Source organism: Dipteris shenzhenensis, chromosome 2, assembly GCF_047967505.1.
Source record: "Dipteris shenzhenensis isolate YYH24624 ecotype China chromosome 2, Dip_SZ_1.0, whole genome shotgun sequence".
NCBI classification, from domain to species: domain Eukaryota; kingdom Viridiplantae; phylum Streptophyta; class Polypodiopsida; order Gleicheniales; family Dipteridaceae; genus Dipteris; species Dipteris shenzhenensis.
The window spans coordinates 59,935,240-59,942,017 of NC_141597.1; positions in this window are offsets into that span (position 1 = coordinate 59,935,240).

The window sequence follows — 6,778 nt, forward strand, 5'->3', positions numbered from 1 at the left end:
GGCATTTCATGTTGCAAGTGGGAAACCTTCAGGTTTTTCATTTCAAAAAAACAAGCTCATAACTCAGAATAAGATTTACAAGAGAGAAATTCAGACCATACAAGTTACCTTCCGAACAATGGGTCTTTTACCCTTGTTGTATTTGTGGTACGTTGGGCTCTCTCTTCATAATGGGGTTGTGTTTATTTTTCTTGTGCCTACTTTATTTATTTGTAACGGTTGCTTCCATCCAGTATGTGTTTAGTTCAAAGAGCATTATTAACTCACACATTTTAGTTTTGTTGTATTTAATGAAATGCAAGTCTAACCTAGGATGTGGCCCTTCACTCCATTTGCTGGCTTCCATACTTCTAGGTTCTGATGCACAGCTGCAAAAAGTCATGCACTTCTAAGATCGGAGAGCCCAAGAAGCATTTTGGACTTGGTTTGAAACTGGTCTAGGTAAGGGAAACAAGGCTTGTAGGAATATGGAGAAATATACAACAGCAATAGTAGTATCAACAACAGCAATTATAGCATAAACACAGGTATTTTCAAATGGTGAAATCTGCCGTTATGTAAATGATTGTCAAAATTTGACCTTATCCCTTGTATAAAAGGTCACAAAAGTTAGGCATGGTGCCACTTTTTGTAAACCGGCATGCCACACAATGAGAGCAGCATAAAAATGTGACAAGCTAAAAACTATCATTTTTAATTCATGTGATAGCATCAGTGGTAGTGAGAGTTTCGACGTCCACACATTTACTCATCATCAACATGTATGTCCATCTCAATGGGATCAAGAACTAAATGCTATCCACATTTTTGTGATATTGACTATTTTATATTTATGATGCATTTGCTGCTACATATGTTGTCCATTTTTGGGCATTTTAATGGTTATATTCTGATGCAACAAGGGGTCATCTGTGGCCACAATGGCTCTTGTTTTAGATTGCATATTTGAGGTTGCTTTTGGCATAGTAATTCATTGTTATTTTGCTTTGGCTCACATTCAAAAGTGACTCAACATTTTATTGCAATCCTAAGGTAACCTCTAGTTGTAGTACCATTAGTGGGAGTAATTTGGGTTGCAAAGGGGGAGGGGAACCTTTTGGATCCCATTCTTCCCTCTCCTTTGGGGTTGGTGTCTATAGATACTTCTTTGAGTTGTCAACCCTTTCAAACACTCATGGTCAAGCTAGGAGGTTGAAGGCAAGAAGGGGGATGGGGGTTTTGGATTTGCGAGGCATGGAGGAAGAAGAAGAAGGTAAAATGAGAGAGAGAGGCTTTCGAGATGGATCTCACATGGAGATATATGAAGCTTTGAGCTTTTGTGTTTTTTTTTTTGGACCCTTCCCAAAACGAGGTATCTCCTCAATTTGTCAATGTCACAAGCATTGAAGATATTGCACAAATCACTAGGCTAAACTATTGGAACCTTGAGAGGATGCAAGATGCTAGGCCTAGTACTTGCCAATTAAACCTTTTGCTTTACTAATAATGGGTCTCTTTCACTCAAGATGCCCAAGTACATATCAACTTATAGGATCATAAGGAAGTATATCCACTCAGATGGTCCTTTGTAAAGAGCTATTTACTGTTCAATGGGTACTGCATGACATCCCATATGATTGTAGGTGTTGTGCACTTTGCCATTGATTTTGATTGCTTGGAAATCCTGAAATGATTGTAGAACTAGGGAAAACAAATGGTCAATATGGTAAGAGAGGACGAGGGATCATTATAGATGTCAACAATTGAGATTTAATGTCAATTATTGACAGCTTTAATGCATCTCAATATGAGTCAAGGGATTGTATTTTTTGCATTTCTAAAACCTAATGTATGTGATGTATATCCTAGCCAACCTAATGCTAATGGTGTTTTTTTGTTTTGTGTCTAGCAGTTGTGGCACTAGATTGTACGCATGTCTAGCTCATGTCCACATTTTGTACCTTGCCTTGTTGTGCCTTATTTTGGCTCATATTGATTCCAGGTAGCTATTGTTTTTATTGTTGTCCCTTGTGGTCTTTTATAATTTCAAACTTCATTATTGTAATATGAACACACTTTAATTGGAAAATAAATATGCCACTTATGCTTTAAATTGCATTGATAAATATGGATGAAAAGATGATCATACCATTTATAATTTTTCTCATTTGAAATTATTTGAGCATGCACTTGACTGAATGATTGTGGGATTCAATGGTCCAGATTAGCATTCATAGTATGCATTTGTTGATGTAAATTTGCACGTTTGTTAATGTAAATTCTTCATATGCGCTAATTCATGCATATGTTGTGCCTATTGGCTTTATGGATTTAGAAAATGGATAATTCGAAAGGAAAACAAAGAAATTATGGGGTGTGCTCTCAAGAGAAAGCATGTCCTATGGCTCCTGTTGGTGTAGAATATTAGCTACTACCAGTTCTCCCCCTACACCAGCGCAAACTCATCAAACTTCTTTGAATGGTAAGAAGAGTAGCCATATGTCCATAATATAAGTGGAATTATTTCATTTTATAAATGCTTTCAATCTCAAGAAGTCTGCAAGGTCTTAAATATATTTCTATAACTGATTTATGTATTATAGGATCATGTAGTCAAAGTCCAAGCATGGACTATGATTTTATTGTCTATTTGGCCTTTGATGTATTTTTTATTTTTGTAGGACCATCTCATGGGGCTACTTTCATTGAAGCTCCACTCGAAAACCAATTAGTTGCTAATCTAGGTTATTAAATTGCATATTTTTTGTTTAAAATAAAGCAAGGCCATAAGGAAGCTCACCAAGAACGGTAAGGTATCCCTGGTGCCCGGTCTCGAGATTCTTCCATCGCCTCTAATGAGATTCTTCCCTGCAATACATAAAGGATGCCTAGAACTTGGTACATGAGTGCCAGGATAAGTTTGAGCATCGACTAAAGGCCAGTAGGGGATCAAATACTATCCATCCAACCCACCTGATGGGGCATCGAGGAGCGAAATCTCTCGAGGTCTTAGAAAGAGTGGAGTAAGAAGAACACCTCAGCTTGGAGTAGTCGGAAGCTCCAGATTTGATGCAGAAGATGTTCCAAGAGAACCCAATGCTGCAGAATCTCCAAGATGAAGGAGACCTATACGGCTTCGATGATGTGTTGTCCATGGAGGAAGAAGCTTCACCGAAACCCTGCAATAGTGCTGGGATGGTTGCCTTCCTATCTACAGAAGTGAAAATGCCGATTGCATCTTCGCTAAGAGGAAATCCCATCCTATGGCATGATCTATCCAATTGGATGAATAGGTTGTTCCTACCCCCAACCCTTGCCAGCCCTAAGCCCAACCAATCGATGCTAGATAAGGGGCCCAACCTACCCAAGATTCCCATCAACAAGCTAGGCCAGTATTTCAAGGGTGACGACACAAATGCTCAATCCCCATAGTCTACTAGAACTAGAAGCTAGAAGCCATCCTGGATGGGGAAGCAGGAGTGAATGTCTGCACCAAGGAATGCTGGGAAAAGTGGGGAAAGCCCGCACTCGAGCAGACCCATCTGGTAGTGAAGCTAGCTAATGGAGGAACCACTGAACCTCTGGGAGTACTGACTGGCATCAACATTAATGTGTTTGGATTTACATACCCTGTTAAGTTTGTGGTCATGGACTTCACACGACAACCCAAATATGAAGCAATCCTGGGTAGACCATTCTTACAAATGCCCATGACTGGCATAATGATAATATCTACTTACGGCATGAGGAGCAAACCATAAGAGTGGACCTACATTCCTACAAGGCCCACCCATTGTCAAGACACCTCTTTTCTACGGAGTCCAACACCACCATCCAAACCACCTCTGTGAAGCTATTCCAACTGTGTGACAAGGGAGAGGATAAGAAGGAGTCTAATTACTTATGGTATGCACCCCTCCCCGAGCCAGAATTCTCGCTGAACTAGATGCACATCCTAGCCAGCATAGATGTTCCAGAAAGAGTAGGGTTTCAAATCACCACCCCAGAGCTCGAGGGTCTTTGACCCTGGTCATTTCCCTGAGGATGTTCAATGTGCTCAAACCACGAGAGGTAAGCAAGGGAACAATAAGTGTAAAATCAGATCTTCACTGGTTGACCTACATAGGCACCATGACCGCCCACCATGAGTTCTCCTCTAACTGGGGAAACAGGGTGAGTAAGGTAACCACACCTGTCAGCTCTATAAGTACAAGGGAAGAGCCCCCTTTAGGTCCCAAATCCTCTACATCCAAAGGTAAGGTAAAGGCCAAAAAGTCCATTGCCTCGGCAAATAATAAGGAGATTGTGGATAAAGAAGACCTACGGCAAATGCCAGCCCACTACAAGGCCTATACTATTCAGGTTCGCAAGATCTTATACCAACAGGCCAAAAGAACTCAAGAGGATGGTTGTTCTCAAGGATATGCTGGACCAGCCCCAAGGGAGTAAACTTAGCCCCGAAAGGCCAGGACCCACAACCTGTATTTGTCGCCGATGACGTCACTCCAAATGAGGAGAATGCCTTAATAGCTCTCCTTCCGGAATATAAGGATTGCATGGCCTGGAAGTACGTGGACATGAAGGGAGTACCTACCATAGTAGTGCAGCATACAATCCCCATGATAAATGATGCCTAGCCAGTATAACAACACCCCTATCCTATGAATCCTAAATATGCACTCATAGTGAGGGAAGAAATCTAGAAACTCATAGATGTCAGATTCATTTACGAGATCGAGCATACAGACTGGGTATCACCCATCATTATAGTCCTAAAGAAGAATGGAAAAATCAAAGTATGCATGGATTTGAAGAAAGTTAACACGGCCAAGAGACGTGACCACTACCCCTTGCCATTTATGGAACATGTTCTAGAAAGGGTAGTCAGAAAGGAAGCATATAGCTTCCTAGATGGATTTTCAAGTTACAACCAAGTCTCAATCTCCCCCCAAGATCAACATAAGACCGCCTTTGCAATTAAATGGGGAGTGTATGCAACTAGGGTTATGATCTTTGGTTTAACCAATGCCCTAGCTACTTTTCAATGTATGATGATCATAGCATTCAAAGAATACTTGAGGGAATTTGTGGAAGTGTTCTTGGATGATATCTGCATGAACTTGAAATGGGATGATCACCTGAAGTGTCGCAGGCTCGTCCTCAAGAAGTGCCTCTTATACCGCATATCCCTCAACCCACATAAGTGTCATTTTTGGGTCAAACATGGTGTCATCTTGGGTCACATAGTGTCTCGGAATGGAATCTCTATGGACCACAATAAAATCAAACTCATTTTGGAGTTACTGCCCCCCACCAATGCTAAGGGAATCCAATGATTTACTGGCCATACGGGCTATTACTAGAGATTTATTTTGTTCTACGCTAACATAGCCTGCCCGTTATACAAACTGCTAGTATCCTTTGAGTGGACTGAAGAATGTCAAACATCCTTTGAAACCCTCAATCTAGCTCTAGCCACCACCCCAGTACTAAGGTCTCCCGATTGGAATTTAATATTTCACGTCCACATTAATGCCTCTGACTTTGCCATTGGATGTATGTTAGCTCAGCTCGAGAGCATAATTTGGATTACCCGGTAACTTTGCAAGCCATCAACTAAATGAGGCTGAAGTTAACTACACTACCACCAGAGAGAGGGTCTTTCCATGGTCTATGCAGTCAGGAAATTCAGGCACTACTTGTTAGCTAACAAGCTTATCTTCTTCATGGACCATCAAGCACTATTGTACTTGGTCAACAAACCCTACATGATTGGATGCATCACTAGGTGGATGTTGATTGGCTACCCCTAAGCCAAGACCTTAAGAAGGATAGAGCTCGTAAACTCATTAAGGATGCAACGCCATATAAGCTGATAGCAGGCCAACTCTACCGCATGGGTAAGGATGGTATACTACGAAGGTGTGTATGTGAACATGAATACATCAAGGTGCTTGAAGAAGCCTACTCAGGAATTGCAAGAGGTTATTTCGTCGCCGTTGAGGTTACATCACGTAAGGTGTTGCAAGCTAGTCTTTGGTGGCCAACACTCTTTGGAGATGCGACCGAATTCATCAAACGATGTGACCCCTACTAGTGCATACAAATCCCAACAAGGCAGACATGATGCCCCTAACTGGGATCCTGGCTAACCAACCCTTCGAGAAGTGGGGCATCGATTTCATTGGTCCCATAAGCCCAGCTGCTAAGGGGACCGGGGCTAGATACATCATCCTAGCCACCGACTACTTCACCAAGTGGGTAGAAGGAAGGGCTACGGTAAAGGCAGATGCAAGATCCACTGCCAAGTTCTTATATGAACAAGTCATCACGCGGTTTGGATGCTCGTTGGAGTTACTTAGCAATCGAGGAACCTACTTCCTCAATGAAACTGTAGCAATCTTGATCATTCATAGGAAGTCAACACTATATTACCCCAGAGCAAATGGCTTGGCCGAAAGCTCCAACAAAACTTGCTGTAAGATTATCACATGTACAGTAGAAGCCAGCCGTACTGACTAGGCACATAAGCTCATAGCAGCTTATGGGCCTACAGGACCTCCTACAAGGTGGTAACACATTGTACCCCCTTCAAGTTAGCCTTTGGTGTAGAGGCAGTAATGCCAATGGAGTATGTAGTGCCTAGCCTTCATCTTGCCATAAGGGAAAGACTCACAAAAAATGCGCTAGCCGAAAGGCTAGTTGACCTTGAAAAGCTAGAGGAGACAAGGTTGCAAGCAGCCTATGCTCTCCAAGTAGAAAAGGCCCGACTTAAAAAATGGTTTGATCGCACTCTCAA